Source organism: Taeniopygia guttata, chromosome 7, assembly GCF_048771995.1.
Source record: "Taeniopygia guttata chromosome 7, bTaeGut7.mat, whole genome shotgun sequence".
NCBI classification, from domain to species: Eukaryota; Metazoa; Chordata; class Aves; order Passeriformes; family Estrildidae; genus Taeniopygia; species Taeniopygia guttata.
Window position 1 is genome coordinate 17,153,110 of NC_133032.1, and position 19,510 is coordinate 17,172,619.

Here is a 19,510-nt window from a genome sequence, read left to right on the forward strand (position 1 = left end):
CCAAAGTGCAAAATACAACAGCAAAGCTCTGCAAGGCTGAGCCACAGAGCTGTTTAAGTGCCCAGGAACAGGGCCCTGCTATTCCCAGCTTGCCAAGAGCCTCCGTGCCCTGCAGCAGGGCCAGGTGCAGCATCCAACCCCACATGCAGGAGGCGGCAGCAGCCTGGCCCGCCATGAGCCACTGCGCTCATCGTGCGCAGATGTTTCTACACTGACCTCAGGATGAGTGCTCAGGTGGCACAAGGAGGGCGAGAGAGCTGTGAAACTTAGTCTGGTTTTCTATGTGACCAGAAAAATATTTTTTTTACTATTTGGGAAGAAGTATGGGCAGCTTTAGGACTTGCCTGACGCTCAGATCTCTGATTTTAATGCTTGGCACGGCCTTGTTACAGCACTGGCATCCCCAGCAGCAGCTGCATTTCTTGTGAGATTGCTGCCACCATCCCTGTCCAAGCCCCTCTGTCTCACAAGCTGTGACCCTTGGCTAGCAGGGGACTCTGTGCAGAGAGAGCACCTTGGCCTCCAGCCACCACTGCTGGAACTGGCTGTGGAGCCATCACCTCCTCTTCCCCACGCTCTCCCAGCATCACATGGACTCCACACTGCGATTTTATTTTAGTTCAGATTCTGTGCACTTACTGTATTATACATTTTATAATCCCGAAGGTTGTTTTCTTCGTAACTTTCACTCCAACTTTGCATTTCAGATTTGTAATTAATCACAATTGCATAGTATTTTAGAAGTAACAAATCTATATTTGTGCTGGGGTAAAAAACATAGATCCCATTAAAGAGTCTCCCTCTGAGAACTCCCAAATTCTCCAGCACCAACCTAGCTTCATTTCATTCCTGATGTGCTCCCAAGTTGAAACTCTCCAGTACAGAAAGTCGTGATGTAATTTCTCAACAGAAATCACCAGGAATGAGAGAACACCTTAACAAGAAACTGTGCCAGTAAAATCAAAGAGAAGAGCCAAAACAGCCAAAACAAACTAAAATAAATGTTCACTATAGTCAATGATTTTAACCTCTACTTGGAAAAGTGCTTTCTAGTATTTATTAACACTGAACACATCTATTAAAAATCCAGACCTTTAACTTACTTTATGAAAGTCTTAACAAGATGGAGATTTCATCCACACTTCTAACGTGACTCAGGCCACACTTCTGCTGTACTGCAAGGCAGGCTCCAAGCTTTGCACAAACCAAGCTAACTCACAGATGAGCTTCCTATTTTTGCGCTGTAGAGTTCTGCTCGGAAATCCCACGCTGCTTACTACCCGCCACCACAACTGCCATACAGAGCACTCCTCACCCACTGCTGCCAAAATCCAGTGAAAATACATGTGCAGTACCCCTGCAGGACAGCTAAAGAGATGTTTTAAGAGAACTAACCTGTGCTGTTTGAATCTGTTGGAGGTCACCCAGTTCTGAACTTCCCCAGCAGCTCCCGTCTCGTTTCCTGTGGAGGAGCATGTGACACACACTTCCTCACCGCACCTTGCTAGACTCGCTTTGCTTGCACTTTAACATCAGATGAAACAACTAACTGTCCCTCACAACGTGTTAAAGAAATTTCTGATCTAATGTTGAACCACTGACATTTCTGCATAGCCAAAAAGCCCTCCTCTACTGCCTTCTGAGTCACCCAATGAGTCAATGGACCTTTTTGTACTGTATATTAATACCAAATGCCAAATGTGATTCTGCCACAGTCTACTCAGTGTGCCTGCCCCCCTTTTTTTAAAGGGGAAACAAATGCAGTAGTGGAGAATGTAATTACACTGCAGGCGTGGGAAATTTCAGTTCAAGGGTATTTGTTTATCAAATGTTCTGAGTGGTAGTGAATTGATGAATTCAAACAGATGCAGTCATCAGCAATTTTCAGAAATACTTTCATTTGAATACAGTAAACACAAGTTTGAGTCCTATGAAAAGTAGTTTATGTCTTCAGAAGAGCAGAGATTTTCTCAGTTGTATCAGTGTGCATTCACATATTGCTATCTAGCACTGGACAAACAAGTCTGAACACACGTCACAATCGGAAGGACAGTAAAGTCCTGTACTAGAGTACTATGTTTAGAGGACTAGTCAATAGGTGGTGCTTTATCATTTTTTTAAAGACACATAAATTTTGGAAAGGCAATCTAACCCTGATTGCACCACCAGGTGCACTGACACAGTCTGGAGATAAAGTTTGAAGACTATCACATCACAGTAGAGGCAGAATGGTCACACCAGAGTCAGCAAGGAGATACTGCTCTGCTGGGAGATGCTCCTTGTGGAAAACACTAAATACTCGTCAATCAAGCTAAGGGGTGAAGATAAATGCTGCATTCATTTATTTAGTAACAGACAATGCCTGGGGAACTGATAAGCCTGGCAAGGCCTGGGTGAAAATGGTGGGCTACAAACCCAGAGGGTTTCCCTTACAGACTGACTGCAAAGATCTTTGCTGGGGCATAGATTGCTTTAGCTGCACCTAAGTGCAAATGGGAAAACCTTGAAGGTAGGAAGAGAATGAAGAGACAGCGATGCTGCAAAATTTGGGAGGGAAATGTTTTGGCAGCCACACTCATTTGTGGCTGTCCTGCCTCCACCATTCAGTTCTCCCACTGCATCCCTCAGTTGCCCCAAGTGTGTTGGCACAGTTGTTCCACAGCCTGTGCCACGGACCACACTGAGGAGCTGATCTAGAGGTCAAAATCTCATGAGATTTTTTTCCCCCCTTTCTCACTTTCAGGCAAAACCAGACAAGTGTTAGTAGGAAGTTGGCTCTGCCACTACCCAGGCTGTCACACAAAACCATGGCTACAGTGAGAGACCAGAGCAAGCCAATCGGAGCTGCTTCTTTTCCCCTGGGTAGACGAATTCTATGCAATTTCTACATAAATTAAGAGGTTTCCACTGAAATGCCATCTTTATAATTAAACTGTGCCAGATGAAGACATCAATGTTGTGAGCAGCCTCCTGGTGACCACCAGCCAGGGATTACATTCCCATCTGCTGCCTCAGGGCTTCTTACCACCACTCACTAGTTCATTACTATCAAATGAGCCAAGGTAGCTCCAGTAATTTATATCATTGGGTTAAAATAATTGGAAATGGAGTAACAATGGTTTTGAGAATACCTCCTATCCACAGAGATGTGAGAGTAGTGACCTCTGGCAAAGAGGCAGCAACAACAGGATTTACAGAGCAGCAGCTAAGTGTTAAACAAATTACCCCCAGCTAATAAAAGATACAAGTATTTTATGTGTAAACATGCATAGGACGCCCATGCAAAAGGAAATACATGCACAACTAAAAACACCCTAACAAATTAGCCCAAAAAATAGATGCTTTTGAATGAGACTCACACACACACACCCTTGTCGTGCATGCACTCTGAGCTCCTGCAGCTGTAGTAGGAAAGCATGTGCAAACATATGTCTGCAGATGCACCTGCTCTGCCCCCACTGAAGGTTTTGGGCCAAATGGCCAAGGTATTATTTACACTGGGAGACACTTGAGAGCACTGTGAGCCTCACGCAGCTTAAGCATCTTCTCCTCGGTAAGCATGCAGAGACATGACATGCCAGACCCCGAGCTTCAGAGGCACAGAGGGGAAGTTGAAGAGTTCAGGAAGTGGCCATGCTTGCTCTCAGTACACTGCTTCTTTGTCCTCACCCAGCTGCTCCCCCAGGAGCTTTCAGACAGCCTGGATCCTTCACAAGAGATGGGTTATTTCTCTCCATTTTAAGAAGGGGCTACGTTTACAAAGTCACTTTTAATGTGTCAACCTCTCTGTGAGGATCTAGTCACACATAATGGACTGTGCCAGAGCTGTGCTTGGAGCTGCTGGTGGGGCAAACATACTTTTATATCCCCCGTGGACACTTGGGATTGTTGGAGATGGGAGGAATTTGCTCACCCAGCAGGTAACTCACAGCAGCCCCGCAGCCACTTTGAATCCGCGCCCAAAGAAAACAGCCTCCCAGGCTGCTGCCCCAGCCAAGCTCAGAGTGCTGCCTGCCCTTCAGTGGGGCCATGGACAGGCACTGCAGGGACAGCAAAGGCGGCTGTGTGACACCGGGGTCCCACCGTGTCCGCAGAGCTCCCGCACAGCGGGGTTTGCCGAGTCACCACTGACACCAGAGCATTTGTCAACTCTGACTGCGGACCACTAAGGCAAGAAGGGAAACATCTGAAGCCTGACAAATTCCACCCCTTGTAAACAAATAATTTATTTCTCCATCCTTGTCACAGATGCAGAATCTGTTGGCTGGCACCTTTCAGAGGAGCAAAGCTCCAACAGGGATTTTTGGCAGTCATCTTGTGTAAGCCAACCAATTGCAACTAATGCTATGTCTCATCTTACATATATATACACACACATACACAAGACAAAACGATCTCTTTAGCTTCTGAGTGGAAAGCATACATGAAGCTCTCCTTTATGTACACCTGGGTACTTAATGGAGACATTGTTAGTAACCCTGCAAATAGCACAAGTTGTTTTTAAAGCCATGAATTGACTTCCCCTCATTTGCCATGAGATCACAGCGCTTGATTTACAAATAAAGAACCACCCCAGCAGCAATAACAAGTTGCAGAAGTGGCCTGACAGATAAGACACAGAAAAATGTTAATAGACACTGATGTAAAGCTATTTACACAAATCATTTGCTTGTCCTGTGCTATGGAGATAAAAATGCAATCATGGGCTCTGAGGTTTTTGGTTTAGATTAGAAACTTGCATTACCCCCATATCTGAGTATACTGGACATGATGATCCAGACTAACAGAGCATGCTGAAACCCAGCATTCAAGACCAACACATACTTTCTGCCTTATAAAAACACGCCCTATTTATTCACTATATGGAAAATCACCCCATTCACCAATATGGCTATGCCTATACACACAGACAGAACAGTGGATATGGTGCAGACTGTCACCAGCTAATTATAGCAGTTAACATCTCAGTGCTCAGGCAAAACAATCTGCACTGCCCCAACTTTGAGCAGATACAACACAGGTGAATGCAAGAGTAAACCATTGTGTGGAACTGTGAGCATGCAACCACAAACAAACCAACCAAGCCCAGATCTGTCAGCCAAACCGCCAGAGCCAAGCACCAATACAGAGGTGCTCAAACTTCAAAGCAGGAGCACAGTCGGCAAGAGTTTGTTGAAAGAATTACAACCAGAAACTGGGACTTCTCAGTAGCATATAATCCCTGCTGTTTCCATTTCCTCTTTCTCATTATCGGCACAGATGGGGGCTGAAGATTAGTAAACAGTGGGTGTTTGGGGTGAATTAGAGCATGTGTGATGTAGAGCTAGGTATCCTGGTGGCACCCGTGTGACTTCAGGGAGACATAAATATTTAATGTTGCCCACTACATTTCTTCAAAATGATAAAATATTAACACATTCCTTGGGGGTGGGGCATAGCATACCAGATAAAACAGGGAATCTATTTTGTTCCTCATCCAGAATGTGAACAAAATCTGATGATCAAAAAATGTTCTGGCAGATTACCACTCTAGTCATGTCTATGTGGAAAATGAAGAGTTTTTATACTGTTCAAGTCCTGTCTGAAAACAGTGAACCCCCCCTGCCCAAACTCAACTCAGAGCCCTTTACACAGCTATGTGCATATGAGATTACATCATCAGCTATCACCCCTGGGTTTAGCCACAGGCTATTCCTTTCAGATGACAGCCACGTAAACAAAAGCCATTCCTAAGAAAACTTACTTTTGCCTAGAAATGCCTATGTGTTTCTTGAGTGAAAACTGCTGAACTGACAAACCTTGCTCTCAAAGATACTTGTCCACCCTGCTCCTTTAACACAGACATTAAGAAGAGCTCTGTAGTGCATATGTATTATTTATACATGTACATATATATGTCATTAGGTACATTTCTAAAATGAGAACTCTATTTGCGTGGAAGTCCCTTCATTGTATATTACTTCTAATAGCCTTAGTATGTTCTCAGGAACCAAAAAGGAAGTTTTATTAAAAGTAAGAATGCTGCTTGCGGCTTCCAATACTTATTTTCACATAAAATCTGATTTCTTAGTTTGTAGCTTTTTTATACAATAAGCTTGGTACACAAGCTCTTTGACCCCATCAAAGAATATGGACTTACTCAGCAGGGCAACCAAGAGAGAAACAATTAATGTTATCTTTCCAAAGGTTATTTTCAATGCTCTATCCAGTAAAATCTGCCTAGCTGTTTTTCTAGAGCAGTGTTTGCTATATTTTTCCAACGGCATGCCTAGGCTTCAAGTACCTTTTCTCAATACATAAGCATTGCTATGATGGCAAAGTTAAAATATATTTATTATTGAGCAACTTGTCTTCAGCCATTCACATGAGTCAGAAAGTTTTCAAAGTATTCAGCTGAATATTTGATGACAAATTTTATATACTTAGTTACTTCAGTAGAAAACATCAACCCGTTTTAAAAGATCACACTTGAACCTGAGTAATATTTTATATTCAAAATTCCCATGAATATCTGTGCACATATACATGGATACATATATGTACATGCAAATAAAGCTTTTTTAAAGGGAAAGCAAGTCCCAATCTTTGGGAACTTTAGTCTATTTCTTACATTCTTCCCATGGGTGGTATATTCCACATTCGGAATAACTGGATGCCAAATATAGCCACAAATGGGAGTCTATGCATAGTTGCTGGATAATTATAAAATAGAATCAGCTTCTCTGCTGTGTAACAGATGAGATTTTATTCTTTGCTTAGCTACACGTACCAGCAGTCCCATACTGATTTGAACTATATCCAAGTAAGGTGAGCAAGATCAGGTCATGCACAAAATCAGACCACGTCTCTGTGCTTCCTTGGTATGTATTGACAATTATATTCTCCCAAAAAAATTAAACAGGAGAAAGGGAGGCTCAGGATATGAATATGTATATACACTGCATATCACATTACCATTTAATTATCTGTCCAGTTACTATTAATTAGGAGAGTTTGCCACTGAGATTTCAGAGAGCAGCAGTTAAAAAAGTGACAGAGCATTGCAGAGTCCATGAAAAGTATCCAGGTAACAACCTTGGAGAACAATATTCTCTGTTTCCTTAGACAGTGAAAAAAACTCAGCCCTGTTGTGAAATCCTACATCTCACCTACACACAAGGGGTAGACACGTCCAAGTGAGACTGCTCACACTGCTGGCCCTGGTCTGAAAGGATCACTCATCAGCCAACAGGGAACAGCTTCAATACTTGCTGACAATCTGACTATTTCATGATGGCTTTCAGCATGGAAGTCACGCAATGCCATTTTGAGCAGGAACTTCTGCCTTGCAGAGCTGGGGTTACCAAATCATTGCATGTAGACTATGCTTAGTCTGTCAGAAAGCGATGTTTAGTCACAGCTCACCTGGCTTAGAGAGAAAACTTCTGATTTAGAAATAAAACACCCTATATTGCCATGCATCAAAACATGGCTTCATCAACTGCTGAAACTGAGTCAGTTATCGGGAGACTGCATTCACAACACAAACCAGCACCTCTACCTCAAAAGGGTATCCTATTGTTCTCACAGCCAGACAAATACAAGGAGCTGGACTTGTGATGCAAATTCCCATAATACACTTGAGAAATGACAGTCAGGATAGCCCAAATTTGAAGGTTGAGCTTGAAAGCAGAGGCAGTAGTATGATACTCTGGCTCAAAACAGCTTGGCACCTGGTCTCCCTCATTAGCAGAGGTTCAACACACAACTATAATTGAACATGTAATACCTGTGTTTTATTTCTTCTTTCCTCCCCCACTAGCAAAAGGCCAAGTATATAGTAGAGAAGTGAAAAATCAAATTTACAGCTAAGTTTATGGCTTATGGCTCCAAGGACATTACCTACGCTCAACAGAAACCCCAAACTGTGTAATTTGAAGCATGGCTGTCTGAAAGAGTGCTGCTAAAAGAGCAGAAATGTCTTACAGTCCAATTTCTAGACTCTTCAGCAAAGCTGGCTGGCTTTCCTGACAGGCTGTACTACAGCAGTGACCTAAGAACAACACAGAGAAAAGCAGTAAAGACCTCCTAAAAACACTCCTGCTTGGCCTGAAAACACAGGTGCCTTCGGGTAGGAAAGATTAGTCACAGGCATTTTGGTAGAGCCCAATGGTTCCAGTTGGTCTGTGGGCCAAGTCCCAGCAGGCCCAGCACAGCTCCTTATGGTGGATGAACTGTGAGCTGACACTCCTCGCTATCTCTCAGCAATGCCTCAAAGCATTCCCATGCACTGTGGGAGTCTAAAGGTGTTTCTTCACCTGTTCCCCATCACTGCAGGCTGCCAGCAGGAGCTCAGCTGCACAAGCTGTGATACAGGCTCTATACAGCTACTTGATGTTTCATGATGTTACTAGTTAGGGTTTAAGTGAACTTGGTGACATACTTAACTTCAGACTTTTTGCTGGTAAATTGGACAAGGACTATTCCTCAGCCTCAAATGCCAAAGCCAGCACTTTGCATCATTTTGGGAAATTTGGATTTTGAAGACCCTTGGCTGTCCCAAAGGCTATTTCCATTACTATACCCTTAAAAACTACTTAAAAGTTCTTTTATACTTGTCCTATACCAGACATTATTCCCTAGTGGCAGTGTCTAAAATCCTGGTTTAATGCATGTTAGAGGAAATGACAGTGATACCAGGGACCACATGCTCCATTGAGAAATGAAGAAACCAGAGAAATGCAAATGCCAGACTTAATACAGAAACTTCAACTGCAATTTTTGACAGTGTCACTTGACAGAATTCAGTTTTATGCACCAAACAAACCCCCAGATAATCTAAGTTTTTTCCTCCCCACCATAATCACATACCAGTGACCCTGCAAAACTTTAAAGCAAAGACATCAAGGGCACTGGGGCTTTAGAGCAGAAGGAAGAGTCATCCGACCTTGAGAATGGTGATTTCCAAAAATAACCAGCAGTGTCTACCGGACAAGAAGAGAAAGCTTCTACCAGAAGCCCAAGAGAAAACAGCTCCAAGGAAAGTCCTGGAAAATGCTGTCCTGACCTTGTCTGGAGCAATCCTGCTCCAGTGGTGCCATCTCAGCACTGATCTTCCACAGCAGCCACACATCAGGGGCAGGACTGTATCACAGCATACACCACAGCACTTGAGTTGGCCACGATACACAGAGCACCATCACACAACATCAGAAGGCTTCAACCCCTACAGAGTAACACCTTACAACTTCAGAAGTCTTCTGCCCTTCTTGTTCTTTCGCCCAGCCTTTTATACCCCTCATGTTCATGCACTGCACCTGTGTGTCCTCTGTTCCCTGTGGTGGTTGGTCAGTGCACCTGGGCACTCCATGGCTCATTACCTTCACTATTAGTCCCCTTCCTGCACAGCTGCAGCCCCACTCCCGACCACAACAAACTCTGTACCTACAGGACTGGACCCAGGTTGCACTTATCAACTCCTTTGCTAGTTCAGATTGATTTTTTGTGTATCTTTGTTCTCACTCCCTAGGGCACAAAACCTTGCCTCATTAAGGAATGGCAGTGGGACATTGCTTTATTTCTTTCTAAAGGGAAAAAAGTGAAAATACATTTTTGGTTTGTTTTTTTTTTTAACTTTCCCTTCTTGCAAGTTTTCCCATCATATTCTCATTTGCTTCTGTCCATATCTCCCAGTGGATGGCCTAGAGCAAAGGCTTGGAAGATGTAAATGCTCTGATATTAAATATCATGTGGTATCATTTCTATGGTTTCTTTAGTGCCTCCTCAGTCTGGCCAGTTAGTGAGTGGATGGTGAACAAACATTTTTTGAGAAGTACAAAAGCTTTCAAATAAAAAAGAGCAGTCATAAACCATTCTTATTATAAACTCCATTATTCCTCCTAAAAGGAAACTTTCTTAGGGAACTTCAAGTAACACAAAACAGAAGACAACAATGACAATTCTTTCCCTTGGAAACACAAAATCCCTCAGTGTTCTCATTTAAGTACTGCACATGATGACATCCAACTGGGTTTTACCCTGCAATTCACTCGCATTATCAGGGATGTTCTGCTAAACAACTGGCACATTTTAGATGAATAAAGAGGGAACTTGTCCAGTCATCTCAAGCTGTTTGTCAGTTATGGAACACTTAATTTTCTAGTTCCCTATAGCAGCTGAAGTCAATTTGTCTTCCTCTTGACACCAGACAGCATGCATACTTTTTTTTTAAGGATGCAAAATGAAAAAAAAAGGAAAAGCTATAATAAAACTTGGGACACTGATCCTGCAGAGAGCTGCTTGGAAAATGATAACCACTAAATGAAAAAATACATATTGCTCTAGTTCCACCTAAGGGTACAAGTACGTGTAAGTATGCAGCAACTCCTCAGAGTAAGATGTTTCACTTTGAAAAGCATTATCTGGTTTAGTTTTAATTTCAAATGAGGTAAGAACATGAGTTGTTAATTTATATGCAACGGACAGTGGTCAATTAAATTAAGAATAACCTATTTCAAGTAAACTGTGCCATAAAGCAATTATTTTGTCCCTCCCTAAGTCACCTATTAAAATCAAATTACGAACTTTTATTTGAAAATATAGTAGGAAGTTCCAAGTGATAATTACTTGTTTGTTTCTGCCTAGCATTAAAACAAAGGTTTGGGGCTGCCTGCTGCCACCTGAGAGTTTCAGATTCCAAGATGCCATCAGGACTATTGACTGGAAAAGCTGTACTTTTAAGGAATATATTTTTCTGTTTCAAAGTAGTAATGGTCTAGAATGGCTTAAAATGTAACCTGCAGGCATAAACAATGATATACTAGTAGGTGTTGCCTGTGTGCCTCATTTGAATGGCATTCTCTCTAAAACTGAAATAATCACACGTGGATACCACCACATTGCTATCCTTTGATTTTTTTATTTCATCCCACTGGAAAAGAAAATGTATTCTACAGGGCCCTGCTCAAATGCATTTCCTATCTCAGGGGTCTTAAAATTAAAGACAAGGCACTCAATCATATGAAATACATGAAGGAGCACCTGACCAAACAGAGATCCATATAAAGAGACCACTACATTGAGTCATGCAAGCTCACTTACAGTGAGCAAGTGGCTTCTTACAACATACACAGCACAGCAGCCTTTTTGATTTACATTTAATACTTCCTTTGAAAACTGTCTTCAGTAGCTTCACATGTGAAAGTAAAAATTCTCTATTTTCCATTCCTATGTGAGAAAAACAGTTTTGGGAATATGTTAGGCAAAATAGGTCAGTCAGTGCTGGGTAACGAGGACATGAGGAGACCAATGACTGATGTGATGGTCATGGGAGGACTGATGAGCTGGAGTAAAGTGAAAACAGGTATGGTAGAGCTCAGTATTACATGGTTGATGCTGTCCATGTTTGCCAAACTGCAAATCAAATTGAACCAAAAGAGCATCAAAGTATAGTACCCTTTAATTACTAGCTGAGGAATCTTTCCTCAGGTAGGAGGTGAGGGGGGAATAAGCAACCCTCTCTTCTCCTCACCACCATATACTTTTTGTCCTCCACATCTTTCTACTCAACAGCCACCTAGCTGGTGCTAGTTACAAACAGCTGCCATCCTGTTCAGACTACTCAAAAAAGAAGGTTCCTGATCCATGCCACACTTGCAGCTCTGGAGTGCTACTTCAACTGGAGCTGCAATCTGCCTCCAAGCCCCTACAGCCTTCCTCAGGGACCAAGGCAATTTGAGGGCAGCTAAAGGTCCCACCATTTTCAGAGCCTGCTGGTGAGGTGAGCTAATGAAGCCCTGCCTGTTCCCAGCAGAAACAGCACAGACACCACTTACCTGGGGAAGCATCCTCACTTAACTGTTCATATCACTGCTTAAAAAGTGGGAAAAAAAGAGGTGGGGGAGGAAAGGAAAAAAGAGAAAAAAAACAGAAGCTCAACCAAACTCCTTTGCAGTCTTGAAAGAGGGAACAGGGCTTAGCTCTGAGCCACCAGATATATGGACTGGTCTAGAGGGACACTATCTGCTGAAACTCATTCTATCTTCTTAATTTCCAAGAACAAGTATTGTAAGGATCATATTTTAGTAACACTGTACTCACCCTTTCAGAGTCTTTCTTGCCTGTAGAGATCTTTAAATCAGCAAAAGAAAAGATGAAAAAAAAAAAAACCTGTAAACAAAGCCAGAGTCTAGATCAGAAAATTCATTACGTATTCTATGACTTAAAAAGGAGATTAAGCTCTCTGTAACCTCAGGTTCAGTGGGAAGAAACACACCCTGCTAACCAAATCCTGCAATGTGCTGAGCCTGTATCAAAAACCTGGGGGCAGAGGCTGGACCTGCCAGCCTCGGGCTGCTACTGCTGCCAACACGTTCACATGTGCACTGCAGGTATCTCCCTTGCCAAGACATCCCAGGCTCTCAGCTCCATACATGCAAAGATGCCTTTTCTAACGCTTGAAAGAGACTGTTGTATTCAGCCATATCACCAAGCATGGCTAATCTGGGATACATGTGTGAGCATTCACACTTGTCTTGCTCCCACAGCAGCCAGGCATAGAACCCATACCCACCTTCCAAGCAAAGCTGCCAAGACAAATCAGGTTTATGTAGCTGGCAGGCTCAGCTGTTCCAGGGCATTACTCTGACACTGCTCTCTTCACAGAGCACCAAGGCATGTGTCTAATTGGACAGCAGGTTGTGGCAACAGTAAAATAATGCATTATCCTATCTGATTTCTATGACTTAAAAGATTTCCCAATTTGCCATGCTTGCTGATGCCCTCTTAACATTTAGGGATTTGTGTCAACTGAGCTACAAAACTGAGCTGTTGTTGTAGAGAATATGCAATGGCTAGATCTGCAGAGTGGTGCAAGGCTCCACTGACTTTTAGTTATGCTTATGCAACTCCACATTTCCACAGCTGCTAATACTTAGCAGATGACCTGCATAAGTGGTAGACAGAAAAAAAAAAAAAGAGAATTCTACTTCATCACTTAAAAAACAAGCTACCAAAACAAGGGTAATAATTTTTTTCATCTAACATTATATTCCTTTTTTTCTCCTTTGAACAGAATTCAAAAAAATGCAGCATAACCAATTCAGCATAACTTATAACTGAAGATCTGAATGGTGCCTTGTTCATAGCATTTGGATTTGAAACACAGATGCAGTTAACTCACAGCTTAACTCCTTCCATGATACTCACTAAAATGCTGATCTGTGTTCTTCTTAGCTTCCACATTTTTAGAAGTTTTCAAATTATTTTTCTTTTTTAAACAAAGAGAAATTCAAACTTGGATTCAGTATACAGCTTTGTCTGCTATTTTCTGTTCTTACAAAATATGAGATTAATTGTTGTGCAACTAACTGGGAATAACATCACTTTCTAAAAATTTCTTCTGCAGCTCTTGTCTTTATGTCATCGAACTCTTTTCCAGATCAAATTTTCTAGGTTTCTGAAAAAGTCAATGCACGACATTTTTCTTTAGTACCAAAACTCCCTATGAACACAACTGATAAGGCAAAAAAAAAAAAAAAAAAGAATATGATATCTCTCAGCAGGTAAGTGTAGTCTCTGTTGCCAAATGATCTGAAAACAGTCGAGTAGGGAAAGGAGGTAGTTTTATGTATGAAGACAAAAATCTTCTAGCTACCAAGGCACTAGTCTGCCAGCCAGGAGATTTATGATTCTCTCCCAGCACTATTACTGACCTGCTGTTATGAGACTTTGGGCAAAATTACCTCCTTATGCTATGCTTCTCTACATACTTCGATCTTTGAAGTCTTTATTCAGAATTCTCCAGACCATTTTCAGATATTTTAAGACTACATTTATTCCCACTGGTTTTGGGGACAGACAAAGGCAGCCATGCTTCCCCTGTACTGCAAAAACATGGCAAACAGCCAGCTGGAAGGAACTGCTGGATCTCATCTAGTTCAGAGCAGAGATAACCTGGCTTCAAGCAGATTGCTCAGGCCTCATCCAGTTTTTAGACCATCTCCAACAACAGACTCCAGATCCCTCTGGACAACCAGTTTCAGTGGTTAGCCCCCTTCACCACCAAGGACCTCAGTGGAAATTTTTGTAGGAAGCAGGACACTGTGCCAAGGAATGCAATTTCTGTTTAGGGCTCACTCCTGGCCCTGTTAAGTCAGGGTCCAGAAGAATACAGAGAAGCCTGCTCCACACTGCCTGCTCTTCAAGGCAAGAGGATTTCAGCACTCAAAATAGTACAGAGAGGGAAGAAGAGGGAATCACCCCCTTTCCTGAACTTATCGTAAGAGAAACACGCAGAAGCTATTTTGGGCTCACTGAAGCTGCTAAGAGCATTTATTTTAACATCTGTACTACTTCCTGTTAGAGAATATCCTGTAGTTTCTTCAGCAGGAGTTATGAGCTCAAGCTTAGTGCAAAGAGAAAAAGGGCTCTCATGAAAGCATGCACGGGCACACAGGAGGGCCCTTCTCATGGGTTTTAGCCCAAGAAGGAAATTGTGGGAGCTACATACATACACACACTGAGTACATCAAAGATGAGGGGTGCACATGAACACATTAAAACTCCAACTTCTGCTTCCACAACATTAGTAGCTTAAGGAATTACAAAACTATACATTTTAATTCCAAAGTATACTTATGTGTAATTGGATCCAAATGAAGAACGCTAATGAAGTTATGGCTGAGTTAAGTGTTACAAAACAGACTCTTAAACTACTCCTTGTGTTTTCCGTTTATCTCCTTCCAGGAACTAAGCAAAAACTTTCTATTCTGAACTCCTTTGATCTCTCCAATTTAGACAAAACTGCTCCCCTGCCACTTGCATCTCCAGCCTTAGAGACACTCTTGACTGATCTTTGTGAACTCTGTTGGATGAGGCCCAAGGACAGCTGCACTTCAATACTCGTGTGCCTGCAAGGACGAAGAGCAACTCCAGCACCTTTCAGGGCCTTGATGTTCAGGGTTATTGCCACTGAAAAAAATAATCTTTTACTATTCAGATTTCACTGTCAGCTCAGCAGCAGTAACATAGTCCCCAAGAGGATCACAACGGAGTACTAACATAGTAAACAGTTTGTTACTTCTCCTTCCCCCTCTTCAGATACCCAGACAAATGCATGCATGTACCTGGTGAATATTACACTATCATACTAGTCACCAAAGCACACAAATTACTTTAAACAAAGCTGCCTACTAAAGCAAGATTACAGACATCTTTATTGAATTTACTTCTTAATAATGCCTTTTCTGGGCTATTTGCCAACTAACAGTTCAGCAGTTATTATTCTATAACAGGTTTTCACATACCTCTTTGAAGTAAGGAGCTGAACAAGTAGGTGTTAACTGTACACAGGACAGACAGCTTTGAAGATTCGTGACTACTCAGAGTATCTACTTCTTCAGTACTAACAAAATCTGTTCTACCATCCTAGTATTTAATTATCTGCCCATATACTGGGTTTCTACACCCCTACTTGAACAGCTAGCACCACGGATTCTGAACCAAGACAGTAAACACTCCTTTTTATAACAGATCCCACAGATAAGATGTTAGAGTGCACCAGATGAAGAAAATGAGAAAGTGTTTGAGTCAAGAATAAAAGAAATCAGTAGGAAGAACACAAAAGTATTTAATTAGATTTGAATTTTGATAACACTTCATTATTGTGAAGAAGCCATTATTAAGATATGTTTACTTTGGCAAAAACAAACTTTAAAGAAACCTGCCCTTCTGCTGCATCATTATTTCATATGGTTATATGGCTTATATATAAGTCCACTAACCAGATGAAAATTCAAGGTAGTTAAAAGCACAGAATATTTCTCAAAGCCGCTGCATAAAGACATTTTACTAAATTGTACATGTAGGCCATCAACAACACATGTGCTCCAAAGGAAGCCTATGCCTTCCTATCATGTCACAATTGTCAGGCAACACCAACATACGCTCCTTTCTCCCCACAAAGAAGATGAGTGTTTATACAAGCAGGGTAGAAAACTAAATAGCTGTTAGGACTTTATGCAGTGTAGGTAATGAAGAGAAATACTGCAGCATGCTCCCTTCTCAAAGGGATTAGCATTGCTTGTGCTTCTCAGTGGCCTTTTCAGTGTCTGGATGTCATCAGATGTAAAGATCATACTGTTATCACAGGTGGGAAATTGCTCTTTCCATAGCCAATACCTTTTCTTAGATGCACACTATCAGTTCTGTCTGCACTACACATGTAAAAGCAGTGAAACTCTGCTGGGGTAACTGGGTTTTCCATTCAAAAAAAAGTTTAGGTCTTGTAAAAACGTGGTCTTTTAGCCATGCAGCTCCCAAAGACAGTACCTTACTACCTGATGCCATTCAGAGAGTAAACTAATCCAGGAGAAAGCTGAAAGTGCAACTTCAGAAGAAATAGCAAGGCAGTAGCAGTAATTAGGACATAGCTAGAGAGCTTCAATTGCTTTCATTCCCAGTTGCTGGGGTGAGGGATCACAAAGCAGGATGCAGGGGAGAGTCAGCACAGGGCTGAGAGGGAACTTCTCTACAAAGGAGGAGCAGCTTTCTCTTCTTCTCCTTACTCAGACTTCCAAACTGTTCATCACAACTGCACAGATTACTGGGAGAGGCTGAAGCAGCTGCAGCACAGGCAGAGGAACAGGTGAGCAGCAATAAGACATAAGAGAAGGGTGGGAGGGACAGGAGCAGAGGCAGGAACCCCTAAGCTGCCAAGGATAACACACAGAGTAACCACAGCCTCCAGGCACAGCCCCTGTCCCAAAATGCCTGCACTCCATTCAAGGCCAGCCACAGGAACTGGCGTGCCTCTTGCTTGGCATTCCTCAGAAACTTGCCTTAACCAACTATGGAATAATCATTTCATGTACAACATGGAGAACTACACGTTTGACAGGCAGAAGCCGAGGGCAATGTCCTGCTCAGCTTGAGGTCAGATGATGCTGAGGAGCCTAGAAGAGGGAGGCAGAAAGACACACATAATACTTGAGGAATGAAAAGCAGCACTTTCTGAAGGAACAGTAACAGGGACTCAAGAGATACAATCTCATAATTTCAGGCTATTTGCTTTCGCTCTAGCTAAACAGATCTTTAAATAACATTTGTGCATGCATAAAGAGCTTTTCTTCTCCATTTGTAGCTTTCCTCTCCTCCCCTCGCCCCTCCCCAGCCTCTCATACTCTCTTCCTTTCTGCGTCTGTCCTCCCCCCTCACATGCTCCGGCTGGACAGAGGGCAGAAGTGCTTTGGAACAGCTGTATTTCCTCCTCATCTGCTCCTTCCCCTCACAGCAGAGGGGAAAGTACATGCCAGCTCAGCTGGCCTCGTGCTTTACAGCACTTGAAAAAGTGCACTGCCATGCCTCCTGCCTTCACTGAAGGCAAGACTCCCAAGCTGAGACTCTGAGAGGACCTTTTCTCTTTTACGTGGCCTCCTGGGTCTCTGCACCATCCTCCCAAATTGGGCTTGGAAGAGCTAGCGGACAGAAGAAACAGAGGGGAAGGTTGACAGAGTTAAAAAGGGTGTGAATGAGAAGCAAAACACACTGCCCATCATCTGGAGGTCAAAACTGAGAGCAGCTGCTTATTACAGCCCTGTATTTGAGAGCACACTTTAGGAGTAAAGGAGTAATTCACAAGTACATCATGGTGGGTTCCTGAACACGCACACTTTGGTGCCAGAGACAAGCGCTGTTATCACGTTTGCTTTAGAGAGGCCACTCGAACAGGCTACATGGTAGCTGAGGAACACCTACTCTCTGAGAAGGCACATAGAACCTGCACTCCAGAAGGTGTTCAATAGAGGATGAAACACAGCCATTAGAGCAGCAGAGGCAAAGTGCAAGACAAGCTAAAACACGAAGACTGGTTACTTGAGGTTCCTTAAGTTGATTCCTTCCAAAAAGCCCCCAAGAGCCAGCTCAGAGGGCAGAGACCTGCTTTGTTGACTCCACCATGAAGCCTAACTACACGGTCCACCTCAACATCCGCTGCAGATGAAAGCACTTGAGGGAGGCTGCAGCTGGTGTGTGACCGAAGAGTGATGCCCTGCGTGCGTGCCACACGTGCAGGCGGCGGTGCGTGCCACGGCTCCAGCCTGAGCCACGGCCCCAGCGCGGCTCTCCCCACCCTGACACGCCGGCCAGGTTTTCACAGCCGTGGCCGCACAGCAGCAGAGACGGACACGGACGGCACAGCTCTCCCTGGCAGCCCGGGCAGCAGCACGGTCCGAGCTGCCGGGGGCTGCGCCCAGAGGCCAGCGCCAGCCGCCACCGCGGGCGCGCCCAACCCGGGGGAAGCGGGAATGCGAGGGGAAGCAGGGAGGGATCCCAGCCTGCCAGCACGGCTTCGGGAGGCAGGAGGAACGCGTCCAGCCCAAGACAGAGCAGTCTGGAAGAAAAGAGAGAAAGAGCAGACAGGCACGGGGCGAGACTCGGCTCCCGACCCTTGTACCCGCGGGGCGCCGAGCGGCCCCAGCGCGGAGCCCTGCCCGCCCCAGAGACCCCCGCAGCCCCTTACCGCGCTCCGTGCGGGCCGGGCGGGCGGGAACGGCGGCTCCCGCCGGCGCTGCAGCCGCTGCGGCGGCCGGGACATGTTGGGCCGGGCGGCTATTTATAGCGGCAGGAAGCGGCGCGGCGCGGCTCTGGGGCGCCGCTCCCCCGCCGCCCGCGCCGCCGCACATGCCCCGGGCCCGCACGGCGCGGCCGGGCCCGCTGCGCCCCTCGGCCCGGCCGGCGGAGCGGGACCCGCGGGGTGCCCGCCATGCCCGTGTCCGGTCTTTCCGTGCCCGGTGCCCAGTGGGAGTTCACACCAGTCCCTTACGGAGAGCCCCCTGACAGGGAGATGGGTTCGGGTCCCCAGGTGCCAGCGGCCTGAGCTGCGTGGCTCTGCCGAGGACACATCCCGTTCGCAGCCTCCCCGGCCATGCCCTCAGCAAAGGGGCAGCTCTGCTCTCCGTGCCCCCCGCCCTGCCGGCCCTCGGCACAGCCCCCGCTCCTCTCGGCCCGGCTCCCGGGGTTCCCTTTGCCCACAGAGCGCTCAACACGCTGTGCTGCCCTACCTGCCTCCATGGCCTTGATGGCAGCCAGCGGGGAAGGGCTAGGGGCGCCTGGGGAGTAGCAAGGCACCGGGCTGAGACACACGGTAGAGTAGAAACGTAATTAAACAGTGGGGAAAAGATGCTTGCTTTTTCCCTGTTAAGGTTTGCAGTATACTGAAATGTGGGTAGGTCAATTACCCATCTCTGCAGGATGCCTCAGAAGGTATTTGTGTTTCATTCCTCAATTAACTCATGCAGAGATTGCTTTGCCAGGCAAGCAGTAGATTCTGTTCCCTTTCCCCCCTCAGCTTGACTAAGTTTTCTAGAAACAAAATTTATGTTAATGTTTTTATGTCCAACACTGAGGTTTTGGATGGAAAAATGCCCAAGTATATGTAATGGAGTAGCTTGTGCAGATAGGAGCAAAGTTTGAAGTGCAAGAACTGTGTCCCAAGTGTCTATTTGAGCCAACATTGATCTCACGTGCTTTTGTC

The 19,510-nt window shown here is 44.4% G+C and overlaps 1 protein-coding gene across 2 annotated transcripts in view; it reads right to left on the bottom strand.

Moving 5' to 3' along the window:
- The window catches only part of WIPF1 (WAS/WASL interacting protein family member 1), a 54,698-nt gene extending 36,107 nt beyond the window's left edge, over positions 1-18,591 (bottom strand). Inside the window, exon 1 of one of the 2 annotated variants that reach the window (XM_030277505.4) lies at positions 12,079-18,591. The gene's annotated coding sequence lies outside the window, so the exon portion shown is untranslated. Of the gene's footprint in view, positions 1-1,395 lie in introns of both variants that reach the window. The other variant, XM_030277504.4, reaches the window with a different exon arrangement.
- Positions 18,592-19,510: the final 919 nt, after the last annotated feature.